Source organism: Ochotona princeps, chromosome 3, assembly GCF_030435755.1.
Source record: "Ochotona princeps isolate mOchPri1 chromosome 3, mOchPri1.hap1, whole genome shotgun sequence".
Lineage (NCBI taxonomy): Eukaryota > Metazoa > Chordata > Mammalia > Lagomorpha > Ochotonidae > Ochotona > Ochotona princeps.
The window spans coordinates 10,596,745-10,617,682 of NC_080834.1; positions in this window are offsets into that span (position 1 = coordinate 10,596,745).

A 20,938-nucleotide genomic window follows, 5' to 3' on the forward strand; every position below is an offset into this window, starting at 1 on the left:
TTAACTGCGTAGAATGGTGCCTGTATACTTGCCATCTCTGTGTGGCCTTGGGCAATTTCTTTAACGAAGCAAACAGAAACAGGAAACCCGGGCCTCAGTTTCCTCATCTATAGAAATAGAGTAACAGTTGTACTCATCTTACAGGTAGGGTACTAAGGGTTATAGGAACATGTTACTTTTTTTTTTAATTTCTTTTTTTGCCTTTGTTAAAAATTTTTTTTGTTTTATTTGTGTTGTTCATTTTTATTTACATGTTACATTTCAAGTATGTCCTATATGTCATGTATAATATGTAATCGTATGAGTTATGTAAATGTTAGCTGTTTTTTTTAAATTAGATGTTTAAAATTAATATTGGTGAGTAACCATGAATAGAACATGTCCAAGAAATGAGTCTTCGGAGCCTCCAGGAAATAAATACATGTTATTTTACTTAGTTAAGAGGCTGTGAGAGGGAGGGTGCTCCTCTGTTGACGCACTCCCCCAGTGTCAGAAACCAGGAGCTGAAAACCCCATCAGCGTCCCCCAGTGGGTTGCAGGACTCCATGAACAGTTGAGCCATCATTTCACTCTGCCTTCCGGAATGTGGACCTTAGGAGCAGAGCTGAGACCCTGGGCTGGGCTGCCCAGCTGGGACGCAGGTGTTGCAGGCAGGGATGGCAATTGCCTGATGTATAGACGGCCTGTGTGGGGTTGGTGGGGATCATGTGCGGTGTGAGAAAGGGACCAGGGGTAGGTGTCCTTCAGTCATACAGGAGATGTTGCCAGAGCCATAGGACTTGGGGGGCATGAAATGGATGGGGAGGGAGGTGGGACCCTCTACTGATACAGCAAATCCTTTGCCTCGATGACAACATTTTGAAAAGAACTGTCACATGGCTAAACCTGAAACCCTGGATGAATATTGGGGGAAATGTAAAAGCTGGGATTGTGGCAGAGTGGATTAAGTTTCTTTCTGCAGTGCTGGCTTTCCATGTGCAGCCCAGATGCTCTGTTTCCAGTCCAGCTCCCTGTTCCTGTGTCTGGGAAAGAAGCAGCAAATGACTCAAGTGCTTGAGCCCTTAGAAGACTCAGAAGGAGTTCCTGTGGCTCTGGCCTAGCCCAACCCCCACCATGGCTGCCCTTAGGGGACTGAACCAGTGGTTGGAGCGCACGTTCTGCCTCCCCCAACCCCAGAATCTGTGTCTCTGCCTTTCAGATAAACAAAGTAACAAATCTAAAACAAAATCAAAACCCCAAACTGTTTACTGAGTGCCCCCTGTCGGAGTGGGAGTTTTGAAGAATTCTGCAGAACTCTTAAATGATTAGACACTGCTCTTAGCATGTTCCTTGAACAGTGGAGTCGGCCAGCTCGGGAGGTTAATTTGCTCAAGATCACACATCTAAGAGTGTTAGTACACACGCCACATTGCCCTCCCCTCATGCTTTTGTTCTGATAGGCAGGCGAGAGAGAGGTGGCATGGGTGGGGGTGGGGGAAGGGGAGGCTTCTATCTGCTGGTTTGCTCCCCTCACAGTGGCTGGGGGTGCAGCCCTAGCAGCTGGGAAACAGGTCTCAATCCAGGCTTTCCCATGGGTAGCAGGTGTCTAAATATCTGAACTATCACTACTCTTAGCAGGAAGCTGGCTACATGAGCCACAGTCGGGAGTTGAACCCAGTTTCTTCTCTTCAGCCAAACACCTGCTCCCAGAACTCTTTAAGAACTCCTTGTCTCCATTCTTCCCAATAATGCCTCACCCCTGCCTGCCTGGAAACTGGCAGAGAAGCTCAGATTAGCACGCAGGACCAAGTCAGAAAACAGGAGTGTGTCGCCTGTCATACAGACCTGAGTTCTGTGGACAAACTTGACACAAGGCCTTTCCTTTGTCTTGGGAAAAACATGAAATCTTTTGATTTATTCCAGTTTCACTTTTTTATGGCATAACAGGGTCATAATCAGGACGAGAGGAGGAAATAATCTAGCGTTTCATTTATACTAGAGCAAATAGAATATCTTCCACTTTTTAGAAAAGAATTTATTTCTTTGAAATGAATTTATTTCTTTGAAGTGACAAAGAGAGGGAACATGAAAGAGACTGTGATCTTTCATCTGCTGGTTCACTGCTCGGATCAGGGTGGGGGACATTAATTCTGCCAAGGGCCAGTTGGCTATTTTAATGGCATCATTCATGGACCGTACCAAATTATCAACTTAAAAATGAGCCGGCTATGGACTTCTTGAATTTAGAATTCCCTCCCCTGTGGTTACCTTGGCAGGATCAGATCAAATGATTTCTCAGGCGTTCTGCACTCAGCTGGGGCTGGGCCAGACAGACTCCATCCTGGTTTCCCATGTGGATGGGAAGTACCTGGGCTGTCTGCTGCCCGTTAGCGGGAAGCTGGGTTAGAAGCAAAGCAGCCAGGAAGTAGAATGACAGTGCAGTGTGGGATGCTGGTATCCCAGGAAGTGGCCTGACCGGCTGCACCACAATCCCACCCCCACTGCCATGTTTTGTACTCTTCATTTAAAACCCAAGCTATTCAGACTATGCCTAGAACATATTTCTCTTCCGTCCACCTCCAGCCCTTTAGTGCAGTTCTCACCCCACCCCCTCATTCCTGGCTCTTGGAGAGAGAGGATCCTCACCCTGGCCCTCTGACATAGGCTTCCCACGTTCCAGCCTGTTTGGCTCTGGTCCTTCAAAAAGCTATTTGGGGGCTGGGTGTGGTAGCCACGTGCTGAAGTCCTCTCCTTGCATGTACCAGGATCCAATATGGGTACTGGTTCGTATCCCAGCTGCTCCATTTCTCTTCCAGCTCCCTGCTTGTGGCCTGGGAAAACGGTAGAGGATGCCCCAAAGTCTTGGAATCATGAACCCAAATGGGAGACCAGGAAGAAACTCCTGGCTCCTGGCTTCCAGGTTGCTGCCACTTGGGAAGTGAACCAGCGGACACAGGATCTTTCCTTGTGCTTCTCCTTCTCTCTGTGTTTCTGCCTTTCCAATACAAGTAAATAAATCTTTTTAAAAAAATAAAGTCCTTTGATTTGGGGGGTGGTGTTGAAACGGAGAATATGGAGAACAGTTGTCAGTAGAGGAATTTGGAGTTTATTTTTTGTAAAACTGCTGAATATCCACTCTTACCTGGTAGAGAGAAATTTCTTCTTGTTTCCGCTTGCACCTGCTCACGCTCCTGATGGAGCTGACCTGTGTCCTGAAGAACAGCGGGAAGGAGGCCTGTGGGCAGGCCTGACAGCTGAGCCACACTCACAGGCTGCCAGGCTGGTTTTTCCAGTCCTCTTTCCTTCTTCCCTGGGCTTTTGAGCAGGACAAAGGTGGCCTTAGCGCCTGGGGCACTGGGAGCCTGAGTTCTCTGTCAGTCAGCCCACAGCTGCCTCTTAGTGGACGGACATTCACAGCACACACAGAGTTGCTGCATGTTGGTTTGTCCCTGCGTGTGTGTCGCTGTCGTCCCCGGGCCTCGGGTTAAATGGGCAATACTTCGTGGCCAGGAGGAGGGGGATGTATAGACTTTAGCTCCCTCGGGAGTCCTGACTCATTCACCGCATGAGCTGGCTGAGGGGTCCTCCTTCCCCTAGACCCTGAATCACCTCTCTCAACTGGTACACATCCTTTAGCCCCGACCTTTAAAGACTGGGGGCGTCCTGGGTAACCTTTTCTTCCCTATCCATTCCAAACACCTCACAGATGAGCTAAACGCACCTAAGCTGCTGAGTGTGCGGAGGGATCCCACAGCGAGGCAGGCAAGCTCACGCCCTTTGTTCTGTAGCTTACAAATCGTGTGGTTTTGCAAATCGGGCAATGTCTACAGTCAGGCAAATGGCATGTGTGTGCAGAACAAAACGTGGTCGGCTTTTGCTATTTAGGTTCAGAAATGACTCAGGTGTGCACGGGAGCCTGGAAAGTTCTCATGGGGGAAAGCTGATGGGAAATTTGCAGGTAAGAACAAGATCTCCCACTAATTACGGTAGGAGCAATCAGTTCTGTAAAGTATCTCTGCTTCTGGGGTGAGTTCCACAGGTTCACTTTTCCTTCCATCCTTTCTTCATTTCTTTCCTCCCTTCACTTCTTCCCTTCCCTTCCTCCCTTCTGTTTTTTTTTTCATTTTTTATTATATTTTTGACAATCTTTACATAGTTAATTAGGGTGAAAAGGTTCAAGGGCTATAGGGAAGTGGGTAAGACTATTATGTCCATATTGTTTCTTTCATGTATCTGAGGGAAAGGGGGATATTGAGGAAGAAGCCGCACCTAGTTTCCTACCCACCCCAAGTCCCAGATGTGGGGCATGCTCTGAGATACTTGCTGAAGTAGTTTTGATAGTTCACCAGTTATGAATCGCTGCCAATCTTGCCACTTCAAGCACGATGAAGTCATTGAAGAATCCACTGATTGACATAGTCCATCATTGAGTCTCCATTTGCCCAGTATTTTGCTGCCAACATATAGCTGAGGTGGTTGATTGACTTGATCTGTCTTCTGTCTTTTCTTGGTTAGGGTTCTGAGTCCGGCATTTTGTTTGGGGAGCTCCCCAAAGAAACCTTGAGGTATTCCCAGATCAGATTCTTGTGTGTTCTAGCAAGCTCAGGGCCTGGCATAGTCCATCGCCCTGATCAGCTGGTTGGTTCTGTTTTCAGTCCCGACTTCCACTGGAACCAATGGGTGTTGCAGTCCAGCTTGGTTCAGCCCAGCACATACTCAGCCCTCCCTTAACCCATGGGAGCTGCAGCCTAGTGAGAGCGACCTACAATAACCCCCACCAGACCCACCCCCTACCCTGGTTTGCCAGTATGTGTAGCATCCTAGTCCAGTTTGTCCCACATCCCATTTGGCTCTCGTACATGTCAATGGGTATTGAAGCTTAGTTCCATTTAACCAGCTCCACTGTGCAGCCCACACAGATGCTGTTGCATATCTGTCTAGCCATCCCAGTCCCTGTCCTAGTTTTCGTGTGCTCCCATGGGAGTGGTAACCCAAGAGGGAGGAGCCCACTATTTCTGTCCCAGGCCTCTCTCACTCCTGTATTGTGCACTCTTCCGGTGGTTCTGTGGTTTGAGTACTCTGAGTGGGGAAGTCTCCGTGGCTGGGTAGGTCTGGGGCCCATCCATTGCTCTCATTGGGTGGTGAATGGTATTGGGGAGGGGCATGACCTTGGGCCTGGGAGTTTAAACTTCCAGCAGCCTCCAGGCTGCTGGTGGGTCTCAGGACGGGGCATCTCATGCCTGGATCCCATACGCCAGCCACCACGTGCACGTGGTGAGCTGTCCCTGGGCCTGCAAGTGCACCATTTGGTGCCAGGCTCTGCCTGCTGGCCACCCAGCTAAGGAGCTCTGGGGTTTTGGTTCTTTGAATTGCTGCTTAGGTAGTTCCAGGTTGAACCCACTGTGCTTCTGGGATGTGAATCAATCCTCAAGATTCCCAATGACAGTCACTCTTCCTTTGAAGCACTTGTAATCACTTAACAATGTTGAGCACTGAATACCAGTTTATGCAAAAGCTATGGCTTGGGGCTTCTCCAGCAGGATATCGGGTTACCTGACATGATGATGCATGAGCAGATGGGTCACATTAGGCAGGGCCATGACATTAACTAGCACTCGAGAACCATATCTGGGGGTAGATTCTGTAGGGATGTGTGGGTCACACCCTGTGGAAATTCTAGCCCCACTGGTTAGCCTAAGAGTTCGGGTGGTTTTGGACTAAGCTAGGTGTGACCCAGGAGCCTGCCATCAATCACAGGTAAAGGAACCTGCAACAGTCTAAACTTGTCAAGGCATCAGCACCCAAATGTGCATCCTAAATAAGGTGTGGGGTGGGTCGGGCTGCAATGTTCACCAGTTCATACAAGGCCAAATGGAAGACCAAACTGCACCAGGCACTGGCCTAAAACCCATTGGCATGTATGAGAACTGGGTCAGGGAGTGGATCATATGGAGGAACTTGGGAAACTCCCCCTGGCAAGTCATAGCTCCTGCTGGTGAACATGTGGTCCAGACTTGGTGATTGGACAAGCTGGGCAAAATAGCTCCAACAGTTGGCTAATGCGTCAATTGGTAATGGAACAGGATGTACTGGGCAGGACTGAGCAAACCTTAGCCTACAAGCGAAACTAGAAACCAGCATGGAGCACAGGTCATGCCGAGCTAGGCTCCCTGTACCTACTGGTCTGCATGAGCCAGGAACGCTAAGCCACAGTGTCTAAGGCAGGGGTCGGGACAGGTGAGGGGCTGAGTCAAGCTGAGTCAGAGCAGCCACTGGCATGTGCGTGTTCTATGGCTGGGAACAGGCCTAGTTGGGGAGCTAGGGAACACCCTCACTGGGTTGAGGTTCCCACCAAGGGGCACGTGGGCTGGAATGGGGGCTGTGTTCTGATCAGGAAATGGTTGTAGCCTCCCTTGGCACTAGTGTGGAGTGGGACTGGATGCACCGAGCTGGGTCAGACCCCAACACTGTCTGGTGTCCTGGAGGACCAGAGTAGATGTGGGATGGACTAGGTTAGGTCTGAACCGTTACTGAGCCATGTGTGAGCCGTATGTGGGTATGGACGAGCCATGTCTGGGCTGAAACATCCAACAGAAAGAACCAGTTTGGGTTGAAGGCCAGTCAGGAAAAGCCACTGCTCCTGCTAGGACAGGAGGTGAACTGAGTAGGGCTGGCTCATGGACACTCTGGTATGCACAAAATCTGGCACTGGGAGGGGTTTTGACAGAGGAGCCTGGGCAACTACTCTGGCAGGACACAGTCCCTCCAGGGTAGCGCAAGAAGCACGATAGGGAACAGCCCAGAATAGGCCATGAAAGTTACCCACTGGCATACATTTGGCATGGGTCCGGGGCAGAGCAGGCTGCATCAGTTCACATCATCCACTGGCAAATCCTAACACCAGAACAGTGTGGGTCAAGCCAGGTTCAGTTGCAACAAAAACCAGTGCACAATATGGAATGCCAAGGTGAGGTTGCCTGTACCGGATGTGACTGCAGCACCCAAGCAGCATGTGTGAGAACTAGGAAGGGAGGGGGCAGGGCCGGCAGGGGAATAAGGGGTGGTTCCCTTGCCGGACAGCTACTCTCACTGGAAAGTATGGGCTGGGATGGGGCAGACCAGACTGGGCAGGGCTACAACACCTGTGGGCCTCATGTGGACCAGGTTAGGGAAAAGCCAGGCTGGGCGGATTATTCCTACTGGTGCAAGCATAACTTAGAGTGGGTGAGGGTTGTTTGGGCTTAGCCACAGCATCAGCTGGCAGAAGCTGGCACTGGGGGCTAATTCTGTCAAGTCAAACCACTTCTACCCTTCTTCAGTTCCCTTTTCCCCTTCTTCCAGTCCCTTCTTCCTTGCTTCCCTTCTTCCAGTCCCAATTTCTTTCCCTTCTTCCCCTCTTTCCTTATTCCCTTCCCTTTTTTCTTCTTCATTTTTCCCATCTTCTATTCCCTTCTTCCCTTCCCTTCCTCCCTGCTTGCCTCCCTCCCTCCTTCCTTCCCTTCTTTTCTTCCCTTCCCTTCGCTTCCTTCTTTCCTTTCTGTCTGTTTTGGTTTAAAAGCCAGTGTAATTTAATTCAGGAGTTTCTGGACTGACCACCGGGCACTTACTACTGTACACTGTACAAAACAGGTCCATGTATTTGCATTTTTAAAAATTAAAAAATTTTAATTTAATTTTTTAAAGATTTATTTCATTACAAAGTCAGATATACAGAGAGGAGGAGAGACAGGGAGGAAGATCTTCCGTCCGATGATTCACTCCCCAAGTGAGCCGCAACGGGCTGGTGCGTGCCGATCGGATGCCAGGAACCAGGAACCTCTTCTGGGTCTCCCATGCGGGTGCAGGGTCCCAAAGTTTTGGGCCGTCCTCGACTGCTTTCCCAGGCCACAAGCAGGGAGCTGGATGGGGAGTGGAGCTGCCGGGATTAGAACCGGCGCCCATATGGGGTCCTGGTGCGTTCAAGGCGAGGACTTTAGCCGCTAGAGCATGCCGCCGGGCCCTTAATTTAATTTTTACAGATTTATCTATTTTTACAGGGAAGCGAGGAGTCAGAAGTTTCCTCCAGGTCTCCCACATGGGTGCAGGGTGCCAAGGCTTTGGGCCATCTATTGCTTTCCCATGCCACCTGCAGTGAGCAGCTGGAATACAAGCCAGAGCTCATACAGAGTCCCTTCACATGCAATGTGAGGACCTAGCCACTAGGCTCTTGTGCTGTGCCCGTATTTGCAGTTTTTAAACATTTTAGGTAACTTGTGAGAGAAAGTAAGACCAAGAGGGTGCTCTGACCCAGCAGCTCACTCTCTGAAAGCCAGTCGTGGCAGCAGGGAGGGAGGAAGCCAGCAGCCCTGACCTCTATCCTCATCTCCCCTGGGAGAGGCAGGAACCCAATTCCTTGAGCATCGCCATTACTCCCAGGGTTTGCCTTAGCAGGAAGCTGGACTCAGCAGGTGCGGCGACTTGAAACCCTGGCCCTCTGAAGAGGACACATGGGTGTCTTAGCCGCTAGGGCAGGCGCCGGCTCCCACTTATCCATACTTGAAGCAGTTATTTTTTCTGGTGCTCTATACTATGTGCTGTCCTGAGTACGTTGGGTATTTCAATTCCTTCAACCTCCCGTGTTGTCTTCTGTAAGCTAGGTGAGTATTGCAACATGTTTGTGGGAAACTGCAATTAAGAGACGTCTGTTTTCGTGCCTGCCCCCTCCCCTCCAAACTGCAATGTAATGCAGCTTCAAAAAGGCCACGAAAAGTGGATATTAGCTATGCACAGATTTCAACATTTCTTTCCCCATCCAAACAAATGGACAGTTTGATTCCATTCTGCTACAAGGTTCTTCAAGCATACCCTTTTAGATATTTACAGTTGATGAAACTGAGACAGGTCATGTTCCAGGTGATACGTAGCTGTTAAGAGGACCTACATCGGGTTAAACAGCCTTTAAGAGGATTCCTATGGGGTCCTCCCTCTATAATCCTTTGCCTTTCAGTAAGAGCCAACCTTGCTTTAAATGACTAGAATCTGGCCCAAGTGGCAGAATGTGACTTTTGTATTTGGCCCCTAAAAGATTGTGACTTCTGGCTTGCTCTCTGTTCCATTCCTTCTATCCTGTCAGCTTAAGCTACTATGTAACGAAATGCTGCAGACTGGACACCTTAAACCATGATCACTCCTTGAAGTCTGGAGGCTGAGATGTCTAAGGTTAGCATGCCAACGATCCGGTGCGCAGCGCGGGCCTGTCTTCTTGCTGTGTCTGCCTGTGACATGGCACAAAGCAGCCTTCTTGTTCCTCTGAGGGTGTCCAAGCCACTCACTCAGGCTCTACCCACATGAGCTCAACTCATCCGAATTGCCCAAGAACCTACTTTCTGATGCTTTCACACTAGGGGGTGGAGTTTCAACATACGCATTTGGAGTGAGGGGGGCACACACATCATTTATAACCCTCTCTGGACTTTGTGGGTGAAGCCTGCTGCTTTGTTGTAAGTAGCTCTGTGAAAAGATCTCTGTGCCGAGGAGGGGGGCCCTGCCTCTAGCCATCGGTCAGCTGGGACCCCGGGTCTGCCCACGGTAAAGGCTGGTGGTGGGTTCCCTCCTGGCTGAGCCTTGGCTGACAGTGACTGCACTCAAACCAGAGGATGCAGATGAGCTGATAAGCACATTGTGATAAATGGTGGATAGTTTAAGCTGGCAAGTTTGAGGATAATTTGTTACACAGCGATAAATAACTAAGAAACCTGTCACAGATCATAAAGCTTGGATGAAAAAGAAATGCAGAGCACAGGCCTACGCCGTTATTTCTCTTAAAGGATTTTTATGGTAGTGCTACTTAGATATTGATGGAAACAAATTTAAGAATAATTTTTATGATGATTATTACATATAGTTATGGAAACAAAAACTTGAGTTCTGACAAAGAATTCAAATTCTTATTTCTTGTTTTGACTTATGCTCACATTTTAAAAGTGAGGGAAGATATGCTTAAATGAAGTCACTATTTACTTTGGAAACAATTTCAATGTCCATTCACAGGGAAAGTACTTCAAGCTGACTAACGAGATCATTTACATTTGGAAAGTGTCTCTTGGACAGATTGTGGTGTGTAAAAAAGCAAGCTACAGCCAAAAAGCCCCAGGGTGGGGACTGGCGCTCTGGTGTAGCAATAAAGCTGCTGCCTGCAGCACCGGCATCCCCTGGGGGCACTGGTTCAAGTCCTGGCTATTCCACTGTGGATCCAGCTCCCTGCTGATGTGCCTGGGGAAGCAGTGGAAGATGGCCCAGATTGCCTCCTTGCAACCACATGGGAGGCAGAAGCTCCAGGCTCCTGGCTTCTGATTGGCCCAGCTCCGCCTATTGCAGCCATCTGGGGAGTGCATCTGTAGGTGAAAAAGACCTGCCTGCCCTTCCCTACCTCAGGACTCTGCATTTCAAAGAGGTAAACTAAATCTTAGAAAAAGTGATCCCATTTGTATAAAAAAGAGCCATGCAAAACAGAACAACTACTCTTTTTTTTTTTTTTTTTTTGTATGCTTAAAAGGGCATAGAAAGGTCTGGGAGCGTGTGGAGGAACTTTTACTTTCTGTTTTCCATAATTCTGGAGTTTCTGTTGTCTTTTTTTTTTGAGTGTGTGTGCAATGAGAATGTGTTCTTGTGTCCCTTGGGTGATTAGCCGGGCTGTTCCAGGGCAGTTAAGTGGTGGAGGGGAACTCTGTGTCCCTCTGCCATATCCAAATGATTCACACTGCCTTTGCCCTTATGTGGCTCTTAGCATGGGATTCTTTCAGCTCTAGGCTTAGTGCCGACATAAATGACACACAAAAGGCCACTCAGTCAGAGGAGGTGACCTTATGTGGACATGGGATGGACAGGGAGCTCTGGCCAGGTGCTTGGTTCTGAGAGGTGACTATGTGCAACTTTATGAGAGCAGCTCAGACCAGTGTGAGTGGAACTGGCAGACCCTAGAAACAAGGACATAGACGGGTTGGAGGGTTCACCTTCCGTGAGAGGTTCCCTGGGGCCAGCAGACATTCGGTCCTAGGGTAGAGGGGAAGGTGGGCCAAGTCATGGTCACCAGTCGATAGTGTCACAGTCGGCCAAGGACAGAACATTACTGAGGGCTTGACTGCTTGGAAACGCTCAGCTTGAGAGTAGCTCAGAGGGGAAGTGACGCTAAGGATGCTGTGCATCAGGCACCTGTTTATACGCATCCCATTGAAGCCTTTTGATGACTCTGGAAAGCATGTACTGTTAGCCCATTTTATTGATGGGTGCAGCAAGGAACTTAGAACTTTAACACTTTGTTCTGGGTCATATAGCTGATAAGTGACAGAATCATAAAGAGGGTCCAGGCTGCTTGAACCCCGGAGGCTGTGCTGTTAGTCGCTCACATGGTTTGTCAGAAATCCATTGAAAAGCCAGAGTAGTGTGATAACCGCCAGTGGCACTGGGGTGGAAGGCCTGCTCTTTCTGGACAGGGATGAGGGAGCTACCAAGAAAGACAGCCTTGAAGAAGGAGCAGAAAATGACAGAGGGAGAACAGGGTGTCCCTGGGGCCAGGAGCTCTCGGGACTCAGGAATCATCCTCCACCCTGCGTCACCCCAGATCAGATTCCTACACCCCTCCCCTGATTGAACTTGCTGTTGAGCCACAGCTGCACATGCAGCGTCTCTCCCAGGACTGTTTGTTCTTCCATCTCTGTCCCCGAGTGAGACAAACAGCCTTAGTTCCCCAGAGAGAATCTTCTGGTTCTGCTGCGCCCCAGCCCTGGACGTGCTCGGGGTTCCCTGGAGCCTCATCCGTGTCAGGCAGGCCTAGCTCAGAATGCGAATCACCGAGAACCTGCAAAAGCACCATAACCTTAAGTCTCCAGTGGTACATGCCTCACATCCCACATGAACTTCGTCAGATTGAAAACCCAATGATAGGCTCTCAGTGAGTCTAGGGAAAGAAATATAATGAAAGGGAGGTGCTGGCTTCCGAAAGGAAAGCAGGTGATTTTTATAATTGATTCCTCCAGCTGTCTGTGCTACAGGCATTTAGCAAAGGTGAAGAAAACCTGAGCCTGCAGCCTTCTCCCCGTCCTCCTGGGTTCCCTGTAGACGGCATCTTGTCCTCTTGCCTCCGGCTGGACTGGCTGCCTTTGCCTGACGGGGACTGTGGGGGTTGGCCCCATGCCCACCTGCTTGCAGCTCAGCCCTAACGCATCGTCTCAGCATCCCGTCCGTGCCATCCTTGCTGACCTCACCTTTATGAGTCACAGGGGACCCTGCCTCCTGTCACTTTTGCCAGCCTTTCCCTCCTCCAGCTCCATGGGCCACCTCCAGTGCCGAAGCTCCCATCCTGTGACCAGCGAGCAGCTGCGTCCAGAGTGCTGCGGTTTGAATGTGCTGCTTTTTGTACAATGAAGCCAGGGTTTGAGGGTAAAGAGACATGTCATCTGTTAGCAGATGAGGACAATAGCTGGCTGATGAAGTGACCTTGGGTGCTGCTGTTCTGCTCAGTGAGGGCAGCCTATGGTTTTTATAGAAGCTGTGGTGGGAGGTGATTTTTTTTTAAAAAAGGCAGAGTTACAGAAAAGGAAGGATAGGCAAAGACATCTTCCATCTGCTGATTCACTGCTCAAATGGCTGTAATGGCTACAGTTGAGTAGATCTGAAGCCAGGAGCTTCTTCCAGATCTCCTATGTGGGTTCAGGAGCCCAAAGACTTTAACCATCCTTTGCTGCTTTCCCAGGTATGTTAGCAGGGAAGCTAGTTTGGACGTGGAATAGCTGGGACTTGAAACAGTGCCCATGTGGGATGTTGCCACCGCAGGTGAAAGTTTAGCTAACTATACTGTGGCACTAGCCCCATGGGGATCTGACGCCACAGAAGATACAGGAGGAGCTGCGCGTCTTTGGAGTAGCTTCGAGAAAGGCCCAAACCAGGCAGCCCAGGCACTGAGCATGCCACATCGTCACAGCTCGATTCTGACAGGGTGAGCAGGTGGAGAGATGAACCCTGTCTTTGGTTTGCACTATCTGCCTGCCTGGAGAAGAAGTTCAGGTAAGAGTGAAAACTGTTCTCACAGCCTGGGTGAAAAGGGGCGCCAACGGCTCAGCCTTGAAGTGTAACAACCTAGTGCTCTGTAACAGGGGCAGAACAACACCATTTAGCTAGAGTCAAACTGCACCATGAGAATCTGCCACCTTGCATTGGATTGTGGCAAGAGATGACTCCTGTAATTTTCGTACTGCTCCATGTAGGTAGTTCTTGTCTGTCCCCTCTGAAAGTCGCATAGAAAGTTGTCATGGGGAGCGGGCTGTAGTGGCCAGGCTTTCAGAGGAAGTTCTGTTATTAGGAGGCATTGATGCCTTCCTGGGGGTGTGTGGGGGCGGTCAGAACAGGTGTCGCCAGTCCTTCCTCTGCTCGCTTTTCCTCTCCATACATGCCTTCTTGCCGTCTCCTTTCCTGCCCATGGGGACCTCACTTGAAGCCAGCAGGTGCTGGAGCTGTGCCCTTGGACTCCTCTGCCTGCAGACCTGTGAGCCAGACATACCTCTGTTCCGTGTAAGTCACACTATCTCCAAGACAGTCAGTTGTCCCTTGAGATCCACAGCAGGTTGGTTCCAGGCTATGAGTCTGCAGACGCGCAGGTCATTCACACACACTTGGGCCATGTCTATGCAGGCCTTGTGTACTTCCTCACATATACTCCAGATCAGCTCGAGAGTATATAAACTGCAATGCAAGCATGTGTAAATAGCTGCTATACTGTATTGCTAAGGAAATGATGCCAAGAACAAATCCGTACCTGCTTAATGCACTTGGGAATTTTTTTTTAATATATATCTAAAGGCTTCCATCTGTGGTTGGTTAAATGTATGGACCCAGGACCTGCAGATACCGGGACCTGACTGTTCTTTCAGCTCAACAGACAGTGGAGGACATGACAGAATGCAGTACCGGGTCACAAGAGGCAGGTCATTTGCCGTACTGCTGCCAAAGTGTGGAAGTGTCTATTGCATGCTTGACCTTGGGTTAGGAATTGTGTGTGTGGTGTGTGTGTGTTGTCATAGGAGATGGAAATTTATTCAGAATAATCCAGGGGGTTGCACATGGGAACAGCATGAGGCCCCAGAAGGTTAGAATAATAAGGCCTGGAAAGTTCCAGTGAGCATGAACTGTCTGGTGCTCTGGCTCTTTCTCTTGCTGTTTAGTCAGTTCCTCCCCTTTCTTCACACCGGCTCTTACTGCTCTTGCAGCCTGCACATTCTGATGTATGGTCCTCTGTGCCAGCTCCTCCGGAGGTTTCAGGAGAGAAAAATCGAATTGGCCAGCTGAAATCATGTGACCATTCTTTGTCCAATCAGGAAGGCCATGCAGGCAGACTCGCTCTATAAGTACAAAATTGTTTTGTGTGAGTGGACAAGGATGCTAGTGCGGACCAGATACTGCAGAAATTGTCTGTTACAGCTTGTAAGGAGTGAAGTCATCTCTGAGTGATCATTGCTTAAGCCCCATTAGGGAAATGAGTGGTGAGTTAGGGTTACTGCCAACAGATGCAAAAGTGTTGACTTTTGTGGAAAGAATTAGGAGTTTTTGATGGAAATAATTGCTCTGGACTTGTACAAGTATGTGGCTTTGACTTGAGAGAATGGTTTGTTTAAATGAGAACAGAGGTTGTGCCTTGCCACTAGGAATGCATGAAGATGATTGAGACTGTTCTTAGGGTGCATTTGATTTTGACTGGTGAGAGCTTAGAGGTGAGAGCCTTGCATTGTAAGGGTTTGAATCTCAGTAAGTTCAGACATGGCCCATTAAAGACAGGGAGTTGGGATGATTGGAATGGAGACAAAATGGAGTCCTGGAGCCTTGGACTTGAGCCTGTCCCTTCTTGTGGTTTTTGTGACATGGGCCAGTTCTGTAATAGCAGAATCTCAGTATCTTTTCCTAGAAAACTGACCATGACAGTACTGGCCTGTAGTGGGCATCTGTTACTTTGGTCTCTTCTAGGTCATTTGTAGTCCTCACTGTCAGTGCAGGGAGTTACTCTGGGTGGCTGGAATAGGACTGACTCAGTTCTGTAGCTTGGGAATACACACTTGACCCCAGCCAGCAGCACCCGTACAGTATCATTCTCAAGACATTGACTTCCAAGTGTTCGGAAATTATTAGGGTTCACATCCAGCCTGTGATCTATATGATGTGTATTGACCCCTTTACACGAGGGGTTCTGTGTCCTACACAATCTGCCCAGTTGTGCAAAATTGCTGTGACCATGGACAACAGGATCCATCTACCCGTTGGTTGTAGGTTAGGGGAAATGGAGGTGACCCAGCCAGGTCAATTGCAGATAATCATTCCTCAGGGAAGATTTGTCTCAGAGGAATGGCAGCTCAGAGGTGTGAAGAGCTGAGAGACAGAGGCAGAAACCCTGGTGAAAGGTCTTTGATCCAGCCACGCCTGAAGCTGTGCAGTTGGTCTCTGGGCTGAAATGAATGGTTGTTGCCTCTTCACCAATGAGAGCTTTGATTTATTTGTTCCTTCTGCCTTTTAGACAAGCGTTACTCGAACTTCCAGCGAAAGAGCCACCTCATCATCTACTTAAGAGCAAAGTTCCATTTTCTTAAACTTTTCTAAAAATCCTAAGTTCCCCTTGGTTGATCGTGAAAAGGGAGGGTGTATTTCTGAGACGTTTCATTTTGAATAGCACCAATGGTAGTCCATTTGCAGTGTCCACCATGTTCATGAACCAGTTACTAATTTTACCAATGAAAGCCGACTAATAGCACTTACTGTAATTAGCAGAGCCTGTGATGTGCACTGAATGTAGTGCAGCCTCGGGCTAATCCTCTCCGATGCGTGCCATTCTGATCAAACGTTAGCTGTGAATGTTTGATGATGGCAACTGACTGTCATTTGAGTGTCAGTTACCAGCCACAAACATACATTTATGTTACACTTTCTGAGCTGAAGTGCTAAGTAAATCGTAGGCACTATAACCGGGCCACAGGATTTTCTCAGTGCAACCAAGACTGTGCAAAGTGGGAATAAAGACCCCTGACAGGGAATCAAGTGTGGCCTTCATCAACCATATTTGTGACCTTGGGGATATTGTTTAGATTGTTCTAGATTTCAGGTTCTTTATCTATAAAATGAAAGACTTGAATGAAATGATCCTTTAAGTTCCTTCTAGCACTTAAACACAATTCAATTTCAGGAGCCAATGAGTCATGGGCACAAAATAATCTAAAATGCAAACGGAATGACTGTTGCTCAGAAGGGGGTGGTGGGAAGGTGAGACTGGATGAGTCAGGAAGATGTTCTGGGGAGGTGAATCCATCAGTGGATTATTTCGGTTGACAACATTTGTGCCTGCGCTTTTACACACACACGTGCATATTTCTGTTTCTGCCTGTAAGTCATTGTCCTATGTAGATCAAAGTGTGTATTGATTCTGTAAGATTCTGCCTTGAGGTATAATATAATATTTAAGTTGACTTTGTAAGCTTTCGGATTGTATGACTGCTGAGGGGAGAGGCTGCTGGTGTCTGTTAGATCTAAGTTGAAATGAAGGTCACAGAAAAATGATATGAAAAGATCAGTTAATTTAGGTGTAAAATATTTATTGAAATCCATGTGTAATTTTTTATGACATGCCTTTCCTATGAATTTGCTCATGTACTCTTTTTTTTTTTAAGATTTATTTTATTTTTATTGCAAAGTCAGATATACAGAGAGGAGGAGAGACAGAGAGGAAGTTCTTTGTCCAATGATTCACTCCCCAAGTGACCGCAACGGCCGGCGCTGTGCTGATCTGAAACCAGGAGCTGGGAGCTCTTCTGGGTCTCCCATGTTGGTGAGGGTCCCAAGGCTTTGCGCCATCCTCAACTGCTTTCCCAGGCCATAGGCAGGGAACTGGATGGGAAGTGGAGCTGCCGGGATTAGAACCAGTGCCCATATGGGATCCTGGCGCGTTCAAGGCGAGGACTTTAGCCGCTAGGCCACTGTGCCAAAGTGCCACGATAGACTGTTAGCATTAAATTCTATGCCCTCACACTTCAGCTTTGTGATTCCTCCAGTGAAACAGGTAGTAAGATGGCCATTTGCAACACTAAAGTGAAGAAAGGTGCAACATTCCTTTAAGTTCAGAACATGAAGGACTTACTGATTTCAAATACCTTGCTGAAAGTCACATTCAAATCCTAAACATTGTTGCAGGTGCGCAATTCACATGAACCCCACAGGTAAATTTTCATGCTTGATTTGGCAGTATAAGCTTCTCAGACTTCCTACACAGAGATGCTGGAAGAGAAAGAACGTCCTTGCTTTACTCAGGATGAAGAGACATGCTAATCCTCCCCTGGCAAGCACCGGGACCCCAAATGGGTAACAGTTAGTGTCCCAGCTGCTCCACTTCCTATCCAACTCCCTACTTGTTTTTTTTTAGGCTTAATATACTTTTATTTTGAATTTTGAATTATGTGGTACAATTTTGTATAGGCTGGGATTCCCCCTGAAACTCCCATCCCCCACAGATTTTCCCCATTATGCTACAATGGTGTAGTCCTTCACAAGCAATCATAATTCTATCAGTCTTATTTAAGTGTACACCAACATTGCTGGTACAGACAATGTCAGACAGTCCAGCATCCCATTGTCTACACATGTCCAACAGTTTCATTGGAAATCCATCTTTCGTCTGGAAGCAGGGATACATGTTCCATTGTTCCCCCACATCTGTGTATGATAGACCCCAGTACTCCGTCACTATACATTTCCATAATTGAGAAGCCGTGAAACAATGTCAACAACTGGTATGAGTTAGAACAGCCACAACAACAGCAACAACAACATCAACAACAAATTACAGCACCATGAAAAAAATGTGCCTCTGAGTAACACATGAGTGACAAAAAGGAAACACAAAAGTCTTTTGTGGAAAAATAATGCCACCGTGTAATCCGTGAGCCAGTGATGAATTCGACAAGAGAAGAGGAATTATCTTGAATAAACAAAACTCAAACAAGAAACATCAAAGCACAAGGGATGCAGCCAAAACAAAACAAAACAAAACAAAACAAAACAAAAACGGTATGGATCGGATTATTGAAGTTACACTTTCCATGCTGGTTTCCTTATATAAGAGAAAACACATAGAATTTGTTCTTTTGTGATTGACTCATTTCACTGAGCATGATGGTCTGTAGTGGGGACCACCTACTTGTAAATAGTATAATTTCATTCTTCTTAATAGCTGAATAATATTCCATGGAGTAGATGTGCCACAGTTTCTTTAACCACTCTTCTTTGGACGCACATCTGGATTGTTCCAGCTCCCTACTTGTGGCCTGGGAAAGCCTGAGAAGCCTGAAAGAAGCTCTGGGCTCCTGCTTTGGATCAACTCAGCTCTAGCCATGCCAGAGTGACCACTTGGAGAGTGAACCAGCGGTTAGAGGATCTTTCTGTCTCTCCTCCTCTCTGTAAATCCGCCTCTTCGATATAAATAAACAAATATATTTTTAAAAGAAAATACATGCTGGACAGAGGGAGGAATGAAACATTTGAGGACTGGGCCGATAGTCAATGCATAAAGCCAGATGATAGGAGGCAGTAGGCTATAATAGAACACATCTGGCCTTGTCAGAGGAGGAAAGCCAGCATGCAGCCAGGGTGGCCAGTGTGAGTGGAAGCTGTGTGTCTTAGGCTGCCAGTCATTCTGGCATTTCCAGACTAGCCTGTGAACCAGTACTTTGTCTTCTCCTTTAGCTGGAATTCAGATACTAACGTGACAGTTCTCAATGGCTGAATATCTATAATGAATTTAAACTTAATCCCAAACCCAAAACCAAAACAAAACCAGATTGTCCTCCTGGGAGCATGTGTGGTCCCAGTGGTGCCAGAGCTCCGGAGTCCAGCTTTCTGCTAATGCAGACCCTGGCAGGCAGCGGTCATGGCCCATGTATTTGGGTTCCTGCAGCCCATGTGGGAGACCCAGATTGAGTTCTTGGCTTTGGCTTTGATTTTTGGCTCAATCCAAGATGAATAAATCATCAGATAGGAACTCACTCTGTCTCTGCCTCTCAAGCAAATCAATAAAAATGAGCAATTTAAGGGTCAGAGTGATTACAAAGTGGGTTAAGCTGCCATTTGCAGGACCAGCATCCCATTTGGGTGCCAGGTCAAGTTCTAGCTGCTCTGCTTCTGATTCAGTTTCCTGTTAATACAGCTGGGAAAGCAGTGGGAGATGGACCACGTGTAAACCCTATGGGAAACCCAGATGGAGTTCCTGACTTGGCCTCTCCCAACCCTGGCTATTATGGGCATTCAGGGAGTGAGCCAGTAGATGGGAGACCTCTCTTTGCTTCTCTTTTTATGTTATTCTGCCTTTCAAATAAAAAAAAACATCTTAAATAAAAAAGCACAAAGCATCAACCTGCATGATGAGGACTTGTAGGCCATTGTTTTATCATGGAAAAAACAAGGACTTTAGACACACCTGGGAGCAACATTTAGCCTAACCCTGATTGGCTGCACAAGACAGCATAGGTTTTAAGGTACCTTAATTTATTTTCTTTATAAGTGAAAAGCAAGGTTTTTTAAAATCCCCTTGGTAGAGTCATGTGAACATTAAATGAGAGAAAGAATACCACAAAGCGTTCGAGTACACCTGCGCTGGAGTGTGCTTTACTGTAGGTTCTTCCCCACCCTGTTTGGACCAATGATTATGGTTTAGGTGCCGACATGTCAAATGCAGTGCACAGCCCCTTTATTTCTGGCAGCTTCATCCTCCCTCCTTGAAACGGAGCCTGAGCATCTTGGTTGGTCACCATCCCCAGCAGTCGGCCACTTTAACTTTTCTTCATGCCCGATTGCCTTAAGCATTTGAGTTGTGATCTTGGCATGCAGGTTGCTCAGCTGACCTGGAATCTCTCTCTCTTTTTTAATTTTGATAATCTTTACATAGTTGATCAGGGCTCAAAGGGTCAAGGGCTACAGGAAAGTGGGTAAGACCATTGTTTCCACATTCTCTTTTTTCCTTCCTTATCTGGGAGGAGGGGAGAGACAAAGGGAGAAGCCACACCCACCCTCCCAACCATCCCAGGATCCCCGATGTGGGGCCTTCTCTGAGGGCACTGCTCAAGTGGTTTTGATAGTTCAACTGTTGTGAATTGCTGCCGACCTCGCCATTCCAAGTGCGATGAAATCTCTTCAGAATCCACTGGCTGACATAGTCCACCTTAGTGTCTCCACTTGCCCAGATTTTCACTGTCAACACTTGGCTGGGGTTGTTGATCAATTTGTTCTGTCCTCTGTTGTAGTACCAGCTGTCCACTGCTCTGTCTGAGCCACTGAGGAGGCTCAACTTTGACACATGCCCTCCACGGTCAGACCATGCAACCTGGAATTCTCTTCAGAGTTGGGGTTCTGAGTCCAGCAGTTGGATTGGGGGAATCCCCAAAGAAATTTCATCTGAAGTGATCCCAGACCTGATATTTTTGTGAGCTTGTCAGTATAGGGTCCGTCACAGACCGTCACCCCTATCAGCCTATGCATATGCTGGTGGTTGTAATTGCTGGGTCAGTTCTGCCTCCAGCCCCTTCTTCTACACAAACCAGTTGGTGTTGGAGCCCATCCCAATCCTGCCCACCACACACTTGGCCACGTAAACCAGTGGGAGCTGCAGTCTACTTGACCCAAAACCTCTTATAGTGCTTTCTCAATCCCTACTGCATCAAACTCTATTTAATGATAAGAAGCTTGATGCCACAAGTGGGGATAGCCGCACATCAGATACCGGAAGTTCAGCAGGAGTGTCAGGACTCTGGTTTCTATTGGTGCTTTTTGCGATAATTAAGTAACCTGGATTTATGCGACCTTAATTTACTGTTGGCACTAGTGCCTACATGATGCTTTTCACAGTATGTTTTATGCCGAAAGTGTGAAATAGAAATCCAGTAAGCAATGTTTCCTCTACCAA